The sequence below is a fragment of the Hibiscus syriacus genome, unplaced genomic scaffold, assembly GCF_006381635.1.
Source record: "Hibiscus syriacus cultivar Baekdansim isolate YM2019G1 unplaced genomic scaffold, ASM638163v2 tig00111662_pilon, whole genome shotgun sequence".
Lineage (NCBI taxonomy): Eukaryota > Viridiplantae > Streptophyta > Magnoliopsida > Malvales > Malvaceae > Hibiscus > Hibiscus syriacus.
The window spans coordinates 809,964-835,482 of record NW_024063150.1 but is presented as its reverse complement, the minus strand read 5'-3'; the positions used below and the strand labels follow the sequence as shown (position 1 = coordinate 835,482).

The following is a 25,519-nucleotide window of genomic DNA, read 5'->3' as shown; positions in this document are numbered from 1 at the left end:
TTATGTAAAACACCTTAGAAGGGTGGATATAGTAAGGGATTTTTCTCCATTGTGTGGAAGAAATGCCCCAGCTTTCAACGAAGTTTATAAATTGGAAGAATCGATTAAAAAGTTTAAATGGATTACAAGAAAAGTCGAATAGGATGAGGATCCATAGGAGATTTCTGAATCTAGTGATGATTTTGAGGTTTTTCATGTAAGCTTAAATAAGTGAAATATTTAAGTTAACCATTAAATTGATTAAATCATTGTTGATTTGAGTAAGACGAATTGAGTAAGCAGTAAATATGATTTCCGCTAAATGTTTAAATAAAGTTGAGTTAATAGTGAATCAAATGATTATGAGTTTGATTGAAAATAGATATCAAGTCCATAAAACGGGATAGAATTACCTTGTGAAGGTAAATATGAGAAAATGGGTTGTCTAGCCTTCCATGCTGAAATGAATTATTGTATAGATCGATATTGATTCTCAAGAACTTGAAAAGTGCCAGGTTCTTAGTGAGAGGAAAAATAGTAAATTACTTGATAGTGTGATTTTAGCATTAACTGCTATGAAGTTATTGCTACAAATTGTCAAATTTTCTTATTGAACGATATTGACATTTAGACTTTCAGTTGTGATTGAAAATGTTTCAACTGTTCGAAAATATTATTTTTGGATATGGAAAAGTTATACAGATTTCCTTAGGATGAAATAAGGAATTCCAAAGTAGAAATATTCAATTCTACTTGATATCGAGAGATATTATAGTGGACGACTATAGGTTACGGTCATGATACAAGTTTAGTCGGACGATTAATAAATGTTCGATAAAGACTTAGGAACTTATGTTCCTGATGAATCTGATGGGATTATCATTAACAAGTTTTAGATCATTTTGATCATGAGTTGGTTGTCTCTGCATTAAGGTTGGGTTAATAGTCGCGAGAAGCGATTAATTTAGAAAAATACAGAGAAATAAAAAAAATATAGTGATTGATGAAAAAGCAAAATCATCACTAACGTGATATCAACAATGGTTGCGATTAAGAAGATGTAAAAAGGATACATAGCTTTTGTAGCTAAAGTGATAGATACTTAAGTATCTGAAGTAAGATCATATGATATTTCCATAACTCAGGAATTTCCATATATCTTTCTAGATTTATTATTTGGGTTACCTCCAAATTGAGAGGTGGAATTTAATATTGATAGTTATCAAGGCATTAATCATGTATTTATGGGTTCATATCGAATGATTGCGATTGAGTAAAGAAAATAAAGAACCAATTGCAAGAGCTACTAAATTGAGGATTCTTTAGACCGAGTATTTCACATTGAGGTGAACCAGTGTTGTTTAAAAAAAATGGATATGTGCGATTATGCATAAATTATCGATAGTTAAACAAAGTAACTATCAAGAACAAATATCCTATTTTGAGGATTGATGACTTATTTGATCAACTTATTGGAGTAGTTGTTTTCCCTAAGATTGATCTTAGATGGGATATCTCCAGTTAAATATTAAAGAGGAAGATGTTTCAAAGATAGTTTTCAGAACACGGTATGGACACTATGAGTTCGTAGTAATGTCGTTTGGTTTGACAAATGTTGAGGCAACATTCATAGATTTGATGAATCGAGTATTTTAAATTTTACTTGGATTAATTTGAGATGGTATGTATTGATGACATTCAGGTATACTCGAAGACAAAGTTAGAGCATGATGCTTATCTTTGTAATGTGCTCGAGATACTTAAGGATAAAAAGTTATATGCCAAACTGTCAAAGTGTGAGTTTTGGCTATCAGAAGTTGATTTTCTTAGTCATGTTGTCTCAGCATATGGCATAAGAGCTAAAAAATATATATATGAAAAAAATAAAAAAAAATATAAAAAAAAAAGAAAAAGAGAAAAAAATGAGAGATGATTAATATATATATATATATATATATATATATATATATATATCACTGGTGAAAAAATAAATATGCGAGACTAAAGACTTTGAAGTTAACTCTGATGGGTATCTATTTTATCAAGAAGAATTTGTATTCCTCATAATGATGAGTTAAAGAAAGATATTATTTCTGAGGCACATTATAGTCTACTGACTATGCATACAAGTGGAAACAAAATGTATCAAGATGTAAAAATTCATTTTGGTGGCCATGTATGAAAAGAAACATTATTGAGTTATTGCTACATGTTTGACATGTTAACAAGTAAAAGTTGAGAATCAAGTGCTTTCATAATTGTTGCAACTGATTTCTATTTCAGAGTGGAAATAGTAAAGAGTCACTATGAATTTTGTTACAGGATTCTATTTGGGTGATAGTGACCGGTTAATTAAATCAGCACATTTCATTTTGATGCGAATAGACAATGCATTGGATAAATATACAGAGTTGTATATCAAGGAGATAGTTTGACTACATAGAATGCCAGTATCCATTATATCGGACAGAGATCCAAGGTTTACTTTAAGATTTTGAAAATATTTGCATAAAGTTTTGGGTACTTGATTGAATTTCAGTATGACTTTCATCCATATACGGATGATAAGTCAAAAAGTATTATTCAGATATTGGAAGATATGCTGAGTGCATGTTTGATTGATTCTAAGGAATTATGAAAAAAGAAAAGTATTTGTTTTTAGTAGAATTTTTCTACAATAACAGTTATCAATTGAGTAGCAAAATGGCTCTGTATGAAGTTTTATATGGGAGAAAATGTTGAATCTCATTAAATTGATTCGAGTTAAAAGATCGAAATCTGGTTGACCAGATTTATTGAAAGAGGTTGAGGATAAAGTAAAGATAATCTCAAGATGACATTTGATCGGCAAAAGTTTTATGCAGACTTGAAGCAAAAAGAGATTGAATTTCAAGAAGGTGATGAAGTTGTTTTTCTTAAAATATCACCTTGAAAAAAAATTGTGTTTTGGGCTCAAAGGAAAAACTAAGTCTAAGATTCATTGGACCCTATGAGATATTAAAAAGAGTTAGACTGATAGTTTATTAGTTTACATTAACTCTAGAGGTAATTGAGATCCAGAGTTGGATAAAGTACACAATGTTTTTCATGTGTCGATGCTTAAAAAGTATCGATTGGATCTTTCACATGTAATTTCATCAGAGGAAAATTGAGATCTGACCAGATTTGTTTTTTTTTTAAGAAGAATCAATTCGGATCTTAGCTTGAGAAATCAAAGAACTGCGTAAATTGAGAAATCAATTCGGATTACTATTCATAAAAAATCTTTTAAATTAAATTTGCTATAACAAAATATAAATTATATGATATGATATTTTTATAATATCAATTACCATTTTAAGAAAATAAATTTTAAATCACTGTGTAAATTGGATAATGGTTTTCGAAAATTCGGGTGACATCTATAATCTGTATAGGTATAATTATACGGGTTATGGGTGTTACATGGGTAACCATACCCAAATACATAGTTTATCCTATACTTTAAAACAATAAGTAAATGAATTTTAAATTATAAAAATTATGTCATATTACACTTTTAAATATTTATATTTATATTGATTGCACGAACAAATGAACTCAGTTTTTAAGGGATGATTGTTATTATTAGAGGTCCACAACTCGAGCATGACGTATGTATGATGTTTGAGTGTTTTTTGTCAAATGATTAAGAATATTTTGAATGATTACTGTATTATAAAAATACATATATAAAAATATACACCATAAAATAATTTTAATATATATATATATAGTAAATATAAGTATAAAATATGTAATGCTTGACAAATATAGGGTTTGTTTGTTTCATTGTAATTGATTTTTCGAAAACTATTTTCTTCATTTTTAATGTTTAGTTCGTAGAAAACAAAAAGTCAACACAATTCATTTCATGGTTAATATAATTTCCTTTGCATTTTCTTGAAAATTACCTATAATTTGATTTTCCTTAAGTCATTTTCCAAATATTTAAAATAATAATATTTTATGTATTTGATATTAATATACTATTTTAGTATAATTTTAATAAAAAATTTAATTAGTAAAATATATTTATTAATAATTTTAATAATATAATATTTTTAATGTTATAATAATATATTAAATTATATTATAATAATATAATGTATTACATTTTTATTTTAATAATATATAATAAATTATTAATAAAATTAAGTTTATTACTTAATTTCATAAAATAATATTATTAAATTATTAAATATTTAAAATATATTTATTAATAATTTTCTAAAATAATTTAATATTATAATTTAAATATTATAATAAATATTTTTTTAATAAAATATAATATTTTTATTCTATAAAATTATAAAAATAAAATATTTTAAAAAAATATTGACATAAATAATGTTAAATATATCATTTTACTATTTAAAAATGATAATATAAATTATTTTCTAATTAATAATATTATTTATTATATTCAATATTTATACTAAATAATTTTAAAAAATTTATCAATCAATAAAAAATGATTTACATAATATCATTCGTATATTGTAAAATAATTTTCAGAATTTATTTTTATGAAATATAATTTATTTTACGAAAATCATTTTTTGAAATTTATTTGTTTATACAAATGTACCTAAATATCAAATTAGTTATATATATATATATATATATTAAGAATAAATCACTTCAAAAATCACTTGAAATCGTCACATAGGGTTAGACCTGAAAAAACTTGACTCGAACCTGATTACTCGAATCGATTTACCCGACCCAATATCTGATATTAACCCAAATATAATAATTAAATTTGATCCGATACCCAATCCAAAATTTAGCGAAATCGAAATTAACCCTAACCAAAAGCAACCCGTACTAAAATTAACCCAAATCGAAAGAAACCCGAACCAAATTTAACCCGATGCGAAAGCAACCGAACCAGATTTAACCCGACCTGAAAAACAACCCAAACATATTGAAATTGATAAAAGTTATTAAACGATAAAAGTTATTTTCAATAATAAATTAATTTAAATAAAATTGATAATTTATTAAAAATATTAGATTTATAATAAAATAATAGAAAGTTTAAGAAAAATATAAAAGTAAGAATCTAATTGGAAGATTGAAAACAATAATAAATAAAGTTTACTTATCTTACTTGTTATAAAAATATTAGATTTATAATAAAAATGATAGAAAACAACTAAAACAAAAGAAATAATATTATATTTATAATAAAATTAATATAAAGTTTACTTATGTTACGACAATAGCTCAACAAATAAAATTATGTATATTTTTTAAAATTTAATAAAAATATTAAATTTATAATCGAAAATAAAAAAATTAATAAAAATTTATTTCTTTATCAAATAGTTATCATTATAAACTTTTCATACGAGATTAACATAAATTTTGATAACAAATTCTAACACGTATTATAGGATCATATGTGTCAAATTATCAATATATCATCTCTAAATGATGATTTAATTCAAAATAAGTGAGTGCAATGCATCTTCTCTTTTCTTTTTCTTGCTTAGTGTCGTGTTAAAACAAGAATGTATGTTGATGTTTGCATCAGCTTGTTAACCATGGTATTCGCCAATCGATTCTCGTCGAAGCGCTCGTGGCGGCGGCGGGTTTCTTCGATCTGTCGGCCAGAGAGAAGCTTAAGTTCAAGTCGAGCGATGTTTATAACCCGTACGGTACTCGACGAGCTTCAAAGACGGGGTTGACAAGGTCCAGTTTTGGAGGATTTTCCTCAAGCATTATGCACATCCCTTGGACGCCTGGATCGATTCATGGCCCGACAACCCGCCTCACTACAGGTAACAGTTAGGAATCAAATTATGTCAAATTAAAGTACAAAGACGAAATCCCGATATCGACTACACTACACTATGTCATCTCCAACTCATAATGCCTAATGTAATAAGCCCAAATCACCTAAGCCAAAAACTTGAACATGGAATGCAAGTGATTGCAGTGAACTGTTACCCGCCTTGCCCCGAACCGAACACGGCGCTCGGATTGCCGCCACATTCGGACTACTCATGCTTAACCATCGTCCTCCAAAACTCAACCGACTTCGAAATCTTGGACACCGAGGACGGCGGCAACTGGACTGTCGTCCCGGAGATTCGCGGTACGTTACAGGTCCATGTGGGTGACCATTTCGAAGTGCTGAGCAATGGGATATACAAGAGTGCGGTCCATAGGGCTACATTGAACAGTGAAAGCACTAGGATTTCCATTGCAAGTTTACATAGTTTGGGAATGGATGATAAAATGGAAGCAGCTGCAGAACTCGTGGATGAACAAAATCCCAGGAGATATAGAGAAAGTAGCTTCAAGGATTTCCTGGATTTCCTTGCAAGTGATGATATTGTAGATGGGAAGCGTTTCATTGACACACTTAGAGCTTGAAAGATAAGAGGTTATTTGGTTTTCTTGGGTTTAATCACATCATCATAGAGAAGATAATACGTCTGTTTGTTTCCTAGGAAAAAGTTGTAGTTTCTTCTGCTTCAGCATTAGTGTGTGCATCTTTAGTTCCCTTGATGGTTAAATTCTGTTCCTCTGGTTTCCTTATGAGTAATAAATAATTTTATAAAGTTATATATATATATATTCATGGCTTTGATTTGACTTGTCGTGTATTTAGAGATAAGTATAAACTATATTTAGTACCTAAACAATTAATTTTGATTATTTTAGTACTTAAATTTTTAGTTTTTTTAAAAATTATACATAATGTTTAATTTTTATTTCATTTTAGTACATTCATCAAAAAATTAACGGAATTTTGCATGTAGCATTTTTATGGGTAAATTACATCATTTATCCCTTAACTATCTTCTCACTCCTATTTTGGTTATTAAAGTTTAAAAATTTTCAATTTAAGTACTCAACTTTCAAATTGCTCATGTTTTAATCATTCTAATTTATTTTATTAATAATATTTTGTGACATGATATTTTTTGTTATTTTATTAATGCGTAATTAAAATAAAATATTAATTTAAAGTGAAGTAATCAAATTAAAAAAGTTAAACTTCAATTACCAAAATAGAAGTGAAAAGATAGTTGTGATAAATCAATGATGTAAATTACCCATAAAAAAGTGTCAAGTTGTAACCTTTCCGCTAAGTTTTCTACGACGGAGTAGTAAAATGAAACAAAATCTAAACGTTAGGTGTGGTTTTAAAAAAATGAAAGTTTAGATACTAAAATAGACCAAAATTGATAGTTTAGATACTAAATACATAATTTACCGTAGAGATAATTATGGGTCGGGTTAATTTTAACCCATTTGAGCACAATTCAAAAATTACACTTTCCACGTGCATATGACTTGATTTGATTTTAGAGAGGTTTCACTTAATTTGAATCAATACAAATATATATATAGGTAATTGCACCAAGTGTAGAAGAGATTTAATGAATTTGACTTGACTCGTGGTATACTTAATGGATATTTTTAAATGTTCGTGACTGAAAAAATGATAGACATCATGGATAGATCGGGAGTAGTCGTCCTTCCTAAAAGTTTAAAATTAGTATATATTTTAATTTTTTTTATGTATTTTCGGTTCAATTTGTTTTGCTCCTGAAATTTTTTAAGTTCGTCAATTTTAAAATTTTAAAAATTCACTCCTTTAGGCCTTAATATAAATTCATATGTCCGTTCTTGGAAACCTATATTGACAAAAAAAAATTTAGACGCCTAAAATTTAGACACCTACATGAGCAATTTGTTTTGCAAACTTGTTTTTTAATTAAGCATCGAATAGTTTCAGTAACCAAGAATTTTGGATCAATTTATAATCTAAGTAATTGTTTGGGAATGTATGTTGATATTAACCCAGAAATATATAAATAAAAAGAGAAAACTATCATAACATTTGATTCACCGTCATTCAAACCAACCTTTAAACTTTTGGTTTACCATAGTACAAATAAAAAAATTAAATTTAAAATACTCAAAATTTGAAATACATTATTCATCATCAAAATGGATTATTCAAATAGGAACCCATTCAGTTCTTGTGGAGCTTTTAATGGATTTTGTACGAAAAAAATTAATATCAATTTACTAAGAAAATATGACAAATAAATATAAATCATGGTAAGTGTACCTAAAAATGGTTAACAATGCTATCATCATCATGATTGTTCTCGCATAAACGATACACCAATACTAAAACAACCCTTTTTCATGATAAAATCAAAACCACAAATAAAATTATCAAATCTTATAAGTAATAAAAATTAGTATTGACTAATCAACCTTTGTGTTTTTACCCTTTGTTATATATGTCAAGAACTGTAAAAAAATAAAATAAAATTACTTTTATTTATGGAGACCCAATGCTTAAGTTGACCGTTTAAAATTTGTAATACTAGTTCTTTAATTAACACCCCCTTTTATTATTTATATAGTTGTCATATTCTTGATAAAAGTCACAAACAAAAATAAGACTTGAAAAATGAACATAGAATTGAAATAAATGCCTTTGCGTCATCTTGCATAGATGATTGTTGAGATTCAAGTTTTCGCCCAAGTTTAACAAATCAACTCATTATAACAAGCAAGATAGGGAAACTCAATCATAAACCTGATTACATACTAAACATTAGATCTCGTTAGTGAAGTAGCAGAAGGGTTGTCAGTGTCGTATTTGGATCTGCGCAAAAGAGGCACCTGTCCAGGGCCCAGAATTTTTATAATGTATTAGAGGGTCCAATTATTTGAAATATTTGTTCTAATATTTGTTAGTGGGTATGTATTATCATAGATCCTTTTATATTATATGAGCAAACTCACAGTAATAGCATGTCATAAAATAAACAAAACGAAACAACAAGAACTACAAGGAGAAGAAATATAAGAACAAAAAGAGAGAATTGTATTATTATTTCAATGTGAATTGTGTACAATACTTTCTCTGAACTTAATAATTATAAGAAGTAGATGTCATATAAAATAACTCTAAGGGATATTAATGTTTTAATGATAAAATATATCAAAACTCTATATCACAGAGACATATAAAATAAATGATAGAGAAAAACATTCACAAAAATAAATATTCATAACACCCATAACTTTTTCAATCCAACGGTTTCATTTATTTACGATCTTTAGAACTCCAACTCTTAATTTCATTTAAATGATTTAACAACTTTTGCAATCCAACAATTTAATTTGTTTACAATAACTTTGTCCATCCAATAATTTAATTTATTTGATTATTTACTATTGCTAAATTTCAAACTCTTAATTTTGTTTAAAGAATTCAATCGTATTAGAAAAATTAATTGTTGATTCCATTCAAATGATTTCGAGATACGTTATTTTTTTTATTTATGTAATAGTAAATCAAATGTCATTCCAAAATTAGTTCAAATCAAACACTATATATTAGGAGGGTGCATCATTCGATATCGAATATTATCATATCCAAAATTTCGAATATTTAAAATTGAAAATGAAGTAGTTTGTATAAAAAAATGAAATGAGTGAGAAATGAAATTGGAAAAAATATAACATACCAATGCGTATAATTAATTGTCGTTCATCATTCTTCTTATATTTGTCATGATAGTTTGTAGCAATACTCGGATACAAGACGATGTTGGACGTTTGGGGTTATCACATTGGACCCAAAAAGTCCTGTAATACCCCACTTATTGAATTAAGGACTTTATTGAAAGGATTTGAGATTTGAGATTTTATTTGATTGATTTATAAAAGATGAGAATAAATTGGGAAGAATAGTTTAAACTAAATTGTAGTAGTGGAGGATTAAAAGGATATTTTAGTCAACTGGAATTAGATGAATTTAAAATTCATTACTTTTAAGGTATTAAAGTAAAGAGTAAAGGAAAAGGGGAGTAAAATTTGGTCAACTCCTTTCCTACTTTTTCTTTCCCGTGCATATTCTCCTCCATAGCTCAAAGGTGAGTTTTCAATTTATTAGTTTATTCTTTTATTTTTAGTTGGGTTTTGAAGCATTGAGTATACTAGAAGATCAAGGAAGGATTTAATGGGATTAAAACTAAGTTATGAATGAGATAATAGAGATTGAAAAAAATGGGTTTTTGAATGATATGTTAAAATATGAGTGTTTATGGATGTTTGCTGGTAGATTTGACTTGCCAAAGAGGTAAATGAGAGATTAGAAGTATTAGATGGGATAAAGAACATATTAGAAAAAGTGGTTTGATTCTTAGAATTTAATGTTCTTGAATGATTTTAGATGATCTAAGAGGCTAAACGAAGTAATGTTAGTATGGATAGTTAAGGAAGAGTTTAATAGTATTGTATGGGGTAAATATAATGAGAATTGACCACAATGGGATGAAAATCCAGTTGAAAACTGGAAATTTTGGGTAAGGGTATCGGTACTGCTAAGAATAGTATCAATACTATAGGCTAAAATTTGATAAATTAGATGAGTAATACCGATACTGATTCAATCAGTATCGATACCGATGAGGTAGTATCGATACCATGATAAGGGGTATCAATACCAAGCAACTTCGAATCTAATTTTGGTATCGATGCCGGTAGGGGGTATCGGTACCTTAATAGGGTAGTATTGATACCATGATAAGGGTATCAATACCAGGCAACATCGAACCTATTTTTTGGTATCGATACCCAAAGGGGGTAATTGACCATAGTATAAAAATATCGGTACTAGGGTAGTAGTATCGATACTATGGAGCCATAAATGTTAAAATAGACTGATATTGGTATAGAAAGTTAATGATATGTTCTTTTGAGTATTGTTTAAGTATAATGGTTAGGAAATATTCTAACATTGGGTATGATAAAAGTTTTTATGGATGCTTGAGTAGATCAGAACCAAGCTCCCGAAACACGCAAAACTAAGAGCAAAGGCAAAGTACCAGAGTAATCAGCCTTACCTTTTGGATACATATCAAGGATAGTCAGGTGAGTGCATTTATTTTGTACATTAAGGGTTATAAATATATGTTGTTAAAAACATATATTTCATCGATATATCAGTACTATGTGTACTACAGGCACTTCGTGTGCATATTCATCATGAGATGATGAATCGCCGTACAGGCACCTTGTGAGCAAATTCATGGAATTCATCATGAGTTGATGAATCATCGTACATACACCTTATGTGAAAATCCACGGAATTCATCATGAGTTGATGAATCACCGTACAGGCACCTTGTGTACAAATCCACGAAATTCATCATGAGTTGATGAATCACCGTACAGGCATTTCGTGTGCATATTCACAGAATTCATCATGAGTTGATGAATCACCGTACATGGCACTATGTGTGTAACTCACATAATTCATCATGAGTTGATGAATTTCCTTATATGCACTAATTGTGTATTCTAATAAATGAACATGAATAGAAAATGGGAAAATGACTGTAATAGCACCAATGGTGAAAAGTTATAAAGTTTACAATAAATTGTAAAGAGTTGCTCGATATTAGAATTGTTACCCTATACTATATTTATAAGTTGCTTATGATTATGTATGCCTCACTAAGTAATACTTAACGTGTGTTCATTTCACGCGTAGGTTGAATACCAGCTGAGTAAGGAGATCATCGGACTTCAAGTCAGAGTCGCCTAAACAGTAACAGTATGACATACCTATTACTTTTGCTATATTTTTGTTGGCATGTAATAGGTTTAGTAAAAACGCTCTGTAAAACCTTTTGAATTGAATTACTATAAAACGGTAAAATATGGAACATCTCTTTTTATGTGTATATGTAAGTTAATGTATGTTTTAATTATAAATAAATTCTAATGGTTTTATAAAATGAACAAAATTGTACGGATTTTCAAATGGGAAACTATTTTAAAAATGATGTGACGTCTATAGCTCGTATACGTAAAGGTATACGGGAGATGTGTGTTACATTTATTGGTATTAGAGCTATAGGTTTAGCTGATTCTCGGCTGAATCGAGTGTAAATTTTAAGGTAAAAAGAGTTTAAATGCCACTAAGATGTCAAGGTTACTAATAGGGTATAAATTGGATATGATAAGATGTCTCTCCTTACTAACTTCAGTATTATCTTTATGAATGTTATGATAGATTTTGGATTCTACAAATTTGAGAGGAGCGGCTGGTTGAGAGAGTAGAGACGAATCAGGTAGTGAAAGCTATGAAGAGAATAGCGAACATCTGATTCCGTCAGAGAACGCCAGCATACCAACACCTCAGAGTATGCATGTTCTAGAGTTTGGAGCTTTTATGCAAGCTCTCAACGCTATTCTGAAAAGGTTCCAAACTTCCCCACCTCCCCCTACTCCTCCAGTACCGCGAATGCTAATTCCGAAGGAGTTAAGAAGTTTGGGAGCTCCTCAGTTCAGAGGAAAAGAAGGTGAAGGTCCGCAGACCTATGGTTGAACGATGTGATGATGATATTGGAAAGTCTGCAGTGCTTTGATCATGAAAAACTAAGAGGAGTTGTATCGTTACTCAGAGGATCGACTTGGGTATGGTGGACAAACACGAAAATGTATGCTTCACCCGAGCAAGTGAATTGCCAGTTCTTTCAAGAGGAGTTTAAAAACAAGTATATCAGAGAGCAATTCATGAGATCAATGTTGTTGAATTTTCTCAACCTAAAACAAGGCGACCGAGCGGTACATAAATATGAAGCTGAATACAACAAGCTTAGTCGTTACGCTACTGAGGTGTAACGACTACTGAGGTGGTCCCTAATGATAAAGCTCAACGGGATTGGTTTATTGAGGGAATGAGGCCAAAGTTGAAAGAGGTAATGCTGGCCTTGAGTTTTCCTAGTTTACAAGAAGTGACAAATAGAGCTAAGGCGATTGAAAGAGCTCAAGAGGAGACATTGGCAGCAGAACAGAGTGTACAGTCATGAAAAATAATTGAGATGTCTTCATCTACGTATCATGCTAAAAAGGAAAAGGCTCAGGTTCCCAATATACTGATAGAGGAGATACCGCTGCAGCTGCACAGAAGTCTAAGCAGTCCCATTCTTCTGCTGCGAGCTCGGGTAGAGCTTTTGGAGAAAAGAGTAATCAATGTCAAATCTGTGTAGATTTCATTGGGGAACATGTAGAGTGCTTTTTGGCGCTTGTTTCGTTTATGGTGAAGCGGGTCATTATGCTCAGAATTGTCCGCTAAAGTCCGGGGATAGATCAACACAAACTGAAATATCGATAGCTACATCAAGTAGAAGCAGAGGAAGAGGAAGATCAGGGGGTCAATATGGGGCTATTTAGAGACAAGAGACTCGGGGAATGGCTCGAGTTTATAATATAAAGACCAATGAAGATATGGATGATCCAAAAATAATAACACATACATTTCACCTTTTTGATGAGCCAGTTTTTGTTTTAGTTGACCCTGGTTCTTCACATTCATATATTAGTACCAAGCTAATTAGAAATATAAGAATTCCTTTAGAACCAATTTCTAGTGAAATGATAGCGATAAACCCTATGGGTTAAAGTGCATGGGTGACTAGGGTGTGTAGAAATGCCCAATTAAAATTCAAAACTTGATGGAGTTACCCTTTGATAGGTTTGAAATCATTTTGGGCATGGATTGGTTGTCTTTACATCATGGATGGATAGATTTTCGTCGGAAACGATTATTCCTAATGGATGCTGCAGGCTCCAAAATTGTGGTAGTAGGTGAGAAGGAAAAATCCCTGTTCAATGTGATATCGGCTTTGACCGCCAAGAGAATGATATAAAAAGGATGTGTAGCTTTTCTAGATAATGTGATAGACACTCGAAAGTCGGAAGCGAGATTGTAGGATATCCCCACAGTAAGGGAGTTTCCAGAGGTTTTTCCTGAAGAGTTACTGGGTTTACCTCTGGATCGTGAAGTAGAATTTAGAATTGAGGTTTACCCAGGCACCAAACCTGTTTCTATGGCTCCGTATAGAATGGTTCCAACGGAGTTAAGGGAACTAAAAGCACAGTTGCAGGAGTTGCTTGATAAAGGATTTATCCAACCCAGTGTTTCTCCTTGGGGAGCACCTGTGTTATTCATGAAAAAGAAAAACGTGTCTATGCGGTTATGTATTGACTATCATCAATTAAACAAGGTAATGATAAAGAACAAGTATCCTCTTTTGAGGATTGATGACCTATTTGATCACTTAAAAGGTACAACAGTGTTCTCTAAAATAGATCTGAGGTCGGGGTACCATCAGTTAATGATTGAAAATGAGGATATTTCTAAGATGACTCATTACATTCTAGTTCAAGTAGATTACCCAATGAATAAGTATGATAAGTTGTATATAAAAGAGATAGTTAGACTGCAATGAGTTTTGATATCGATAGCGTCTGATTGAGACACCAGGTTTACTTCAAGATTTTAGAAGTATTTGCATGAGGAATTGGGTACTCGATTGAACTTTAGTACATCTTTTCATCCCCAGACAGATGGTAGTCAAAGCGAACTATTCAGATATTGGAGGATATGCTTAGGACGTGTGTGATTGAATTTATGGGATCATGGGAAAGGTATTTGCCTTTAGCATAATTTGCGTATAATAATAGTTATCAATCCAGTATTAAGATGGCCCTTATGAAGCTCTATATAGGAGAAAATACAGAACACCATTAAATTGGTTTGAATTGAAAGATCGGGAATTAGTTTGGTCCAGATTTGATGAAAGATATGGAGGATAAAATAAAGATTATTCAGAGTAATCTACCTCATATCGACAGAAGTCCTATGCAGATTTGAAAAGAAAATAAATAGAATACCAGGGGAGACAAAGTATTTTTGATAGTATCGCCTTGGAAAAAAGGTATTACGTTTTTGGCGAAAAGGAAAGATGAGTCTGAGGTTCATTGGACCATATGTGATATTAAAAAGGGTTGGACCTGTAGCTTATCAGTTAGCTTTGCCCCCAAACATAGACAAGATCCATAATGTTTTTCATGTATCGATGCTTAGGAGGTACATATTTTTGGTATCGATACCCAAAGGGGGTATCTGTACCATAGTATAAAAGTATCGGTACTAGGGTAGTAATATCGATACTATGGAGCCAAAAATGTTAAAATAGACTGATATTGGTATAGAAAGTTAATGATATGTTCTTTTGAGTATTGTTTAAGTATAATGGTTAGGAAAGATTCTAACATTGGGTATGGTATATTTTATGGATGCTTGAGTAGATCGGAACCAAGCTCCCGAAACAAGAAAAACTAAGGGCAAAGGCAAAGTACCAGAGTAATCAGCCTTACCTTTTGGCTACATAGCAATGATAGTCAGGTGAGTGCATTTATTTTGTACATTAAGGGTTATAAAGATATGTTGTTAAAAACATATATTGTATCGATATATCAGTACTGTGTGTACTACAGGCACTTCGTGTGCATATCCACGAAATTCATCATGAGATGATGAATCGCTGTATAGGCACCTTGTGTGAAAATCCATGGAATTCATCATGAGTTAATGAATCGCCGTACATGCACCTTATGTGCAAATCCACGGAGTTCATCATGTGTTGATGAATCACCGTACAGACACCTTGTGTGCAAATCCACGGAATTCATCATGAGTTGATGAATCATCATACAGGCACTTCGTGTGCATATTCACAGAATTCATCATGAGTTGATAAATCACCGTACATGCACTAATTGTGTATTCTAATAAATGAACATGAATAAAAAATGGGAAAATGACTGTAATAGCACCAATGGTGCAAAGTTATAAAGTTTACAATAAATTGTAAAGAGTTGCTCGATATTAGAATTGTTACCATATACTATGTTTATAAGATGCTTATGATTATGTATGCCTCACTAAGTAATACTTAACGTGTGTTCATTTCACGTGTAGGTTGAATACCAGCTGAGTAAGGAGATCATCAGACTTCAAGTCAGAGTCGCCTAAATAGTAACATTATGACATACATGTTTACTTTTGCTATATTTTTGTTGGCATGTAATAGGTTTAGTAAAAACGCTATGTAAAACCTTTTGAATTGAACTACTATACAATGGTAAAATGTGGAACATCTCTTTTTATGTGTATATATAAGTTAATGCTGTTTTAATTATAAATAAATTCTAATGGTTTTATAAAATGAACAAAATTGTATGGATTTTCAAATGGGAAACTGTTTTAAAAGTGATGTGACATCTGTAGCTCGTATACGTAAAGGTATACGAGATATGGGTGTTAAAAGTCCTTTCATATTTTGATCCCATCTCCTCAATCTGAAATGATACAAATACGGTCCTGGGTGATGACATGTAGCCGCAGATTTCTTAGGAAAAAGCCCAAGACTATGCATATTCTTCTTCAACAAGGGCAAATGCAACGGGAAGAATGTTGTGATTACCGTCTTGGACAATTGTCAATAATAAAACTTGTTTTTATTTCTCATACAAAAATGTACCATCAATTTGGAAAATGGGTTTATAGTATTTGACTGCATTAATGCATTGTGGGTAAGTACAAAAAACACGTTGAAATTGGCAACAATCTCGAAGAACTTGATTATTGTGGTAGGCATGGTGAGTTTCGAACTCAACTATTATCCCAGGATTAAGTTGTTTAACCAGGTTAAACCAACTGGGTATTTCATTGTAAGATGAATCTCATTCGCCATATAGTTTTATAATGACATTTTGTTTTGCCTTCCACGTTTTTTATAGAAGACAATGTACCTATATTGAGATCGTATTGCAGAAATCAACACTGCAATAGGTACGTGGGAGCTTGCTTTGACCAAGGGTATGATGGCTTGGAAAATGACTTTAGAGTCCAAGTTTCGATGGTCCTGGTTGATCCTGTGCACAATATATATGAAGGTCACTGTATTTTGTTAGTTCTCACCTGTCAGTCTTCTCTCTTTGAAACACGAACCATCTAGCTACAACCGTTATCGTGGTTGACACAATAACATACATACTTTTCAGTGGTATATCGATCGACTTTGGAGTGAACTGAATTATGAATATTATAATTCTTATTGCCATTATTGCTTCTTCCCTAGACGTGAACTCCATTCCACGATATAAATCACCATCATTTACTGATGAATGCTTCTCATAGTCTCCAAGATGAGGCATATCAGGAAATTCCTTTGAGGTTGTGCACAAATGCTGTCACCACAGCTCGAATAAATTGCACCGAAGTGCCGCGTAGAAATTACACCAAAGTGCCTCATAGAAATGTCCCAAATGACCACATAGTATTGTCCCAAAGGACTATGCAGAAATATCCTGAAGGACCACATAGAATTATCCCGAAGGACCGCGTAGAACCCTTGACTCTTGGCATACCAATTATACCCTCAGCTCTCATATCACATATTATGGGCTTTACCATTTATATATTTCACATAACTTGTATCACATAGACATATAATCACATAGATCATTTTCATATAGCTTATATAATATTCTCATATAATCATATAGGATAACATGTAACACATAGCTCATGTATAACAATTCATGAAACATGTAAACATATACATATACTCATGTACACATAAACCATATCAATAATATACTTGAAATCATGCAATCAAACATTGGAAATAGACTCATCGCAAGTCTTATTTCCATATAATCATACTTTATAGTATTATGCACTCACCTTAGCCTCACTTAGTCCAATCAACGCTTATAACTCTTTATCTCTCTTGCTTAATCTTATCTCTTTGACTCATCTGATACTTTCTTGCATTCTATTTCTACACAATATACAATTGGTATAAATATTGGAATTTGTATCACTAGAATAAATCCTTGATAACATAAGCTAAACAAAGTACAAATTTTAAAATTAATTCTGAATAGTATTGGTACCCAAGGTACAGTACCAATACTTCTTACTTATAGTATCGATACCTATTCTCAGTTTTGGAATTTTATCTCTAAAAATGGTACCGATACTTGTACATTGGCATCGATACCCCTAGTACTGATGCTACTACTTCAGTATCGATAATCTTTGAATAATTCCTCAACTTTTAGCTTATGGTATCGAAATTGTTCATCCAGTATCGATACCCGGACCCAAATATTGCCTATTTTCACTTTGAAGTATCGGTACTGTTCATCCAGTGTCGATACCCCTTGCCCAGAACTTACTCATTTAACCCGAAAATTTTCCAAAACTTTGCTAACTTTCTCATTGTACTCTTGTTTAAAGCCTTTAAACTCAACTTCACCTATTCATCAACTTATATCAATTTAACTTATCATAAACTTCTAATATCTAACTAGAATACTTGAAATAAAAAAGCATACCAAAATATGTAACTTTGCTATAAATCCTTTCTAACCTCATAAATCTCTTATTCTAACTGATGACAAGTCAAATATGGCTTAAAAATCTATTTACAATATATTTCTCATAAATTCACTTAAAAAACCCCTTTTATTCAATCACTCATTTTTTTATTCTTTTAGTTTCTACTCTTTAAGCTTACTTAAGCTTTTCTAATACTCCAATAATCAAAACCAATCATAAATTACAAGAAATAACCAACTTAAAGCATTCTTACCTTAGCTATGGAGCTCACGGAGTAAGAAGGAAGAAATGATGAAGATTTTCTAGACTTCTCTGATATTTTTCTTTCTTTCTAGCTCCACATGATATAAAAAACCCCTAATAAATTTTTAATTCATTTTCTTATCAAATAACTATTATGCCCTTTCATCATTCCTTATTTGTTATTCAATCATACACAAAGAAATTCCACTTAAGTCCATGAACTTTTCAATTTTTTGAAATTAGTCACAAAGCTTTAAAATTTTACACTTTGATCACTAACCAGGTATTTGGGATGTTACAAGAGATTCTCTGAACAATAATGGAAAATGATTTCCCCGAAACACGTCTTTCATTTCGGATGGGATGGAATATTGTCACATGGCAGAGATTCTCTGAATAATAATGAAAAAACTTCTCCCGAAGCGTGCCTTTCATTTTGGATGGGATGTATCACTATTATAATCCAGAGATTCTCTGAATAATAATGGAAAATGCTTCCCCTAGAACGCACCTTTTATTTTGGATGGGATGGATCACTATTATAATCCAACGATTCTCTGAATAATAATGGAAAAATGCATCCCCCTGGAACGCCCTTTCCTTGTCGGTAGATTTTGTCTTAGTATCTCAGTGAACTGAAGTTTTATATATTAGCAGGATGAGGACACTTCAATCAAATGTGCCTTTTTTTCTTCAGATTGTATCTCATTTAACGTCAGATACTATATATGAAAGATAAAGCAAGTGGTCCTCAGTACTTTACCTTCCATGTTTCTTTATTAGTATATTATATATCATTTTCATAGACTTTTTCCATCATTTTCAATGACATCTAAATGTTCATTATCTTATCTCCCAAATGATATATTAGTTGAGATTTTACGTTGCATTTCTTTCAATTCTATTGAGGACTTTCTCCACATTCATTTAACTTATTGGGACTTCTGCTTCACATCCAATTACATAATCATATTTGCAAATGTTTGACTTCATCAGTATGCCTTGAAACCTTTGGATAATTATGAATGATTGCTCGCACGAATGGCTTATGTTTCCAAAAATCCAGATACATTGTTTAGAGAATGTATAGTGGAGTGTTTTTCCAAATATTGTGCCAATTTTGAACTTGGTTTTCATATCTTGAAGGAAGCCTCTACCATGGGTGTCATCGAAGCAACTTACGCTTTAGGCATTCAATTGCTTCAAATAAAAGAGAGGCTGTAAGAAGGATATCAAGTGTTGTCCTGCCTAAACCTAATGCATTTAAAGATGAAGCAAAAAGAGCTTCTACACTGCAGAAGCATGACTATGTCAACTATTGCCAAAATACTCTCGGTTTCTTACATCAAAAAGATTCCACAAACATATTACACATGTGATGACACATTTAGAGGTTGTTTTCATTGTTTTTGGAATCATGAAAACAATATTGTAATTGATTTTGTTCTTAGTAGGACTAATTAAATTCAATACGACATTTGTTATAGATTTGGACTATAAAAACAACAAACCATGAACATTACATTGAACAATAAACTATTAATCATTACATTAGGAGTACCAAACTAACGAGTTAGAAATGCGACACATCTGTCACACACCTTAAATAATAAATAAAAGCATAGTAATATATCTTAAATAGTAAATATAAGCATACACATGCATCCTAAAAAAGATTTTACACACCTTAAATAATAAATAAAAGCATAGTAATATATCTTAAATAGTAAATATAAGCATACACATGCATCCTAAAAAAGATTTTTTTAATGCTGTTACGATGCCTAATTGCGTTTGAAGCATGCTTACGGGTCTTCATCATCTATCTTTGTATTCCCAAACTCATTCAGTTTTATGTATTTGGTATTCGAACTCGAAGCATCATCATTAACATTATCAAACTCTACAAACAAATCCACATGAGATACAAAAAAAGAGTAGTAGGTCTCAATCATTCCACAAAGGTCAACATCATTACTTAGAAGAAACCTCTTAAATAAAACACACAACCTAAAATATAGAAAAAAGATTCTTCTTTTCCTCCCTAGTTTAAACTTTCTTTCTATTTTATGCTTCAACTCCTCAAGTGAAATTTTATTGTTAAAAGACATACTTAAATTTTTACAATAAAAAAGGTTGCGTAAATAGTAGCCATCCTAGCTAAACAACTCAAGCTTTTGCGTAGATAGATTAAAATTAGCTTTCACCTCGTACATATATATAACCCCTACAAAATGCGTCCTATAAAATGAGCCTACCTAATTTACTGTATCCTCTTTTTCCTTTTTTTGTAAAACATATTAAACATCATTTAAAAATATACTTTATATAAATACAGAATAACAAATAAAGAAACATAACAAGATGGAAAACCCAAATAAGTGACAAAACATTAAAAAAAATGCATAAAAAGAAACATAACAACTTGATACAAAATACATAAAAAATAATATTCAAATACATAATAAAGAAATAATTAATAAAAAAATTACAAATTTATTATATCTATCGATGTCTCCTAGAATGTGTTCTACAATGTGGTGATCGTCTAGCTCTAGAAGGATTTCTTCTTATCTATTGCTGCTCCTATTCACTCTCATCATCATCGTCATCATCGGTCTCAACAACATTATCTCGGTAAGGGGTAAATATCGATGTATCACCTCGGTAGAATAAGAATCCTAGAGATGTTAACTGATTATCCCACCACTCATTGAGAACTGCGAAAAATGTGAAAAATTGGACATCGATGTATGCGACGTATAATGCGGGCATAGTTTTTCTGGTGGAGGACCACCCACAAGATAACTCGCGTAGGAACTATAGGCCAGATTCGCAAGCATGGACGAAAAATACCCTTCAAGGGTGACATAAAACTCTGCGACCTTTGTGAGTAACCATACGATTGTGGCATATGAACCGAATGATTTGGAATCTCAACTGATGGATATGGGAAATGAACCAACATCGATGGAGTTTGAAACTTAGACGGTGCCCCCATGTAAAATGGAGGGCTAGGGATTTACATCGGTGTCGTTGGTGGTTAGTGTGAAGGTCCCAGTGACATAGATGCAAATGACCCAGGAGTGCCTGCTCTTCGCCAGTAGTGGGGGGACGATGATGTTTCGATGTTTGATATCTTAATTGCTGATGATGAATTAACCTTCTCGTGTTTCTCTGAAAGTAAAAATGATTTCCCGTTTACGTTGAACCATTTTATATAGCCAGGTGAAACCATGCAACTGGTTTCTGATATATATATTTTTGATGGGGCAAGCGTTGATGTCGGATCTCCCACATCACTAACCAATTCACCTATTTCTTGCCCCGCCTATCAACATTATGCATGTTGTTCATGTTTCTTGGTGCTTCAAGAATGTATTGTGTAAAACCAAATTGACGAAGCACACAATCAATCGGATGTCACTCAACAACAACATAACAAATAAGGGGCACAACTGCCAAGTTAGGTAGGATGCAAATCCTCAATTCATCGTCCAAATATAGCAACCATTCGAACTAAAACAAAAAAAATAGATTTCTTATCAAAATTTAAATGAAATTCAAATTATATCAATACAATTAAATCAAAAATGATAATAAAAACGTACATCTCCACCAGCTTTCTGGTCAATCAATAATCACATATCTTTTAATTTTTGTGGGATATCATGATGATTTTTCCTTTTATTTGACCACCTAATTAATATATATATATATCATTCTATAATTATAAAAAATATTATTTAAAAATAAATTTAGTCTTGCTACCTTGACAATAATGGAAAGCATATGGGTCATTCACGATTGGGCACAAAAAGGCATGCAGTACCATTCCCACGATTGAAAAAACATCAGACACCCACAAATAGTAATCTTACTATATTTTGTCGATCAACACATTTCTCTAAATAAAAATGCCAACACAGCAGACCCCCAGCTCAATGTGTTGACTTCTTCAAAATTAATCAGATGCCACAACCACATACAATACACCTGATTTTAAGATTTGTCGGGAATCAATATCCCTCCAATGAGTTGTAGAATATATGCCCCACAAAATGCTTTTGCGTTGTCCTCCAAACAATTTTCAGGCAACTCTTTAAATTCACTTTTCAACCACGATAATCTTATTCGATCACCGTTGAAGCTAGGCGACGTCTTCCCAAGATACTCCATGCATAGACCCCCAATCATCATCTGCCACACCACATATGATAGTTCTATCTACCGGTAGTTTGAGTTGCATTGAAACATCCTCCAGTGTAATCGTGCAATCCCCATATGGTAGATGGACGTGTGTGTCTCTCGCATTCATCTCTCAACGAGGGCAAAAATCAAGACGGGTTCAAGTTTATAACCTCCTTCAACTTTTTCTATGTAACCGAATCTAGTCATAGACAAATATGGTGAGATACGCCTCAATGTTTTCATCTTCTGATTGCAAATAAAAAATTCTAATATACTATCGTTTTCCTAATAAATTAATTTTGAGTATTAAAATTTGAACTACCATTTATGTGTTCTTTAAATAAATTCTAAGAATTTAAATTATATATAATTGATTCCATAATATTCGTAAATTTGAAAAGAATATAGTTTCATATTCTTATCGTATCCGCAAAATGACTCGAAATATGTTCAGCATCCAATCGCAACAATGCACTTTTATTTTTTATCTGCAATTCAAAACATTAATTAAATTAGTCTATAACAAATAAAAAATAATAAAAAATTTACTAAAAATTAAATAATTATATAAACAATTATGCATTGTTTATATATATAGAATAGATTGAATTTATGTTGTTTATATATATATAATAGATTGAATTTATGTGTGATTTTTTGAGTTGGGGAAAAGGATTTATATAAGGAATGGTTTGAGGAGTTTGGCGGAAGAAATCGGACGAGAAGATTGCGGAAGGCTTGCCCTATTGGTAGGGCCTGTCAGAAAATTAAGGGGAAGGGGGAACGTGCATCCAGTGGGATGCGCCTTCCAATGATGCTTCCCCAGGCATGCGCCGTCTAGGGGATAACTAATCCAAGCGATTTTGTAGGTAAGGCGCACGTGCCTTACTATTTTCCCCAGTAACGAACGTTCCTTCAAACATGTCTTTTTATCTTAGGTGTTAGATTGAAAAATATTTTTCGGACTAATCGATAATATTTTATTTTAGAAAGGATTATTTTGTAAAGAAAAAAACCCTGAAAACACTACTCAATATATTCAATTTAGATTCCAAATTTGAAACGCACTTGAGATATAATTTTATATTTTTTGTTCTTTATAAAATTATTATAACTATTGTTATTAAGATCGAAATGAAAGCTCATGACAAGCCGACAAGAAAGAAGAAGAGGTTATTACAGTCAAATAAGTAGAGTATCTGACAAAAACACACAGCTACATCCCTCATCTTCTTATGGTATTTATAAGATTTTCATCAAGTTTGGTTTAATGGCCACTTGATCCTAGACTCAAAGCAGCAGAAACTCAATTTAAGAAGCCGCCGCACCGGTCATCTGCGCCGTCCTATCTTTCATCTCCCTAGCCTTGCTAGCCAACCTCATCCCCCGAGCTGTCCAACTGATCCGCCGCCGGTGGGTGCCTCCCGGTCACATACCTGTATATATAATAGCAGTCGTTGAGAAAAAACCAGAACACGTTAAAGAAATCATTTAACAAGAGAATTGAAAAAATGGATAAACTATGTACTTAATCACCTACTCACAATTCTATTTCGGTCACTTTTTTTTAAGATCATACCTAAAATTGTATTTTTATTCTTTTTTTCATTCTATTTTGGTTCAATCAAAATTAAATTAACCATGAACATGTCATTATAAAATAATATCACGTCATCGTGATTACTATTAATTTTTTAATAACGAATTAAAATAAAATCGAGAGAATAATTAAGTAACTAAATGCATAACCCTAAAAAAGTGCACCTGTAAAACCACGACAACACAGTAACCGCTGCAACACCGACGAGAGCTTTCGCAATGAGAGCGGGGACAAGAACAGGACTGAAAATGACGAATAGTGGAGTGGCTATGGTGAGTGCAATAACGGTGCCGGCCAAGGTCAAACCGGAGAGGAGGAGGAAGGAGCCACCGGCGGTGGCGGCTTTCATCATCTGGTGAGCCATTGGTTGAGTGGTCTGAAGGTTGTTTTGAGCCATGGGTTACAATACAAAGATGGAAGAAACTGCAGGCTGCAGCTATATATGTAAAGAGAGACGTTGGAGAGAGAGTGAGGGAGAGGTGGGTTATATAACGGGAGATTGGAGAAGAGGGTGGGGGCACGTGGAGAGGATGCTTTTCATGCAGGGGTGCATGTCGTAGAGGGACTTGGTTTTAGGACACGTTGATTTTTGTGGGGTTTTAAGTTTTTTATTTGAGAGAGGTTCGTTGGACAACACCCTGTGGTGGGTAACGCTTGGGGTACAGTTTCAGTAGATGAGACGGGAGACCACTAAATTATGGTTATTAATCGATTTTGTCATTGAATTATTTTTTATCTTAATTCGATCATTAAACTTTTTAATTTACTGAATTATTTTTATCTCAATTCGATCATTAAACTTTTTAATTAATTCAATCAGATCACTCTCTGTTAAAAAATAGACTTGTTGACGTGCCCATTAATAAAAATGGCATAATTATACATTTGGTCATTAATATTGGAATAATTATACATTTGGTCCTTAATATTTATATATTCTATCAATTTAGTCACTATTTTAATTCAATTAAATAAATTTAAATATTAATTAGAACATAACACGTGTCAATACATGATTTGAAGATTTTATTTATGAATTTTAAATTATTTAATTTAATGATTTTTTATCTAATTAGGTGGTGACACATATCACCACGATTGAAATAGAAAATTGAAGAGCAAAAGATTGCAGTTAGGGAGGACTGAACCTATGCCTTTGGGGAAAGATTAACCAACGCTCAAACCGTTGGGCCAAAGCTCCCCAATGGTTTTAACTTACAACAATTTGGATT

At 31.8% G+C, this 25,519-nt stretch overlaps 2 pseudogenes; one reads left to right on the top strand and one right to left on the bottom strand.

Moving 5' to 3' along the window:
• The first annotated feature begins 1,572 nt into the window (after positions 1 to 1,572).
• On the top strand, positions 1,573 to 6,445 carry LOC120167089 (annotated as a pseudogene).
• Positions 6,446 to 23,998: 17,553 nt separating this feature from the next.
• LOC120167113 lies at positions 23,999 to 24,684 on the bottom strand (annotated as a pseudogene).
• Between the last annotated feature and the right edge of the window lie 835 nt (positions 24,685 to 25,519).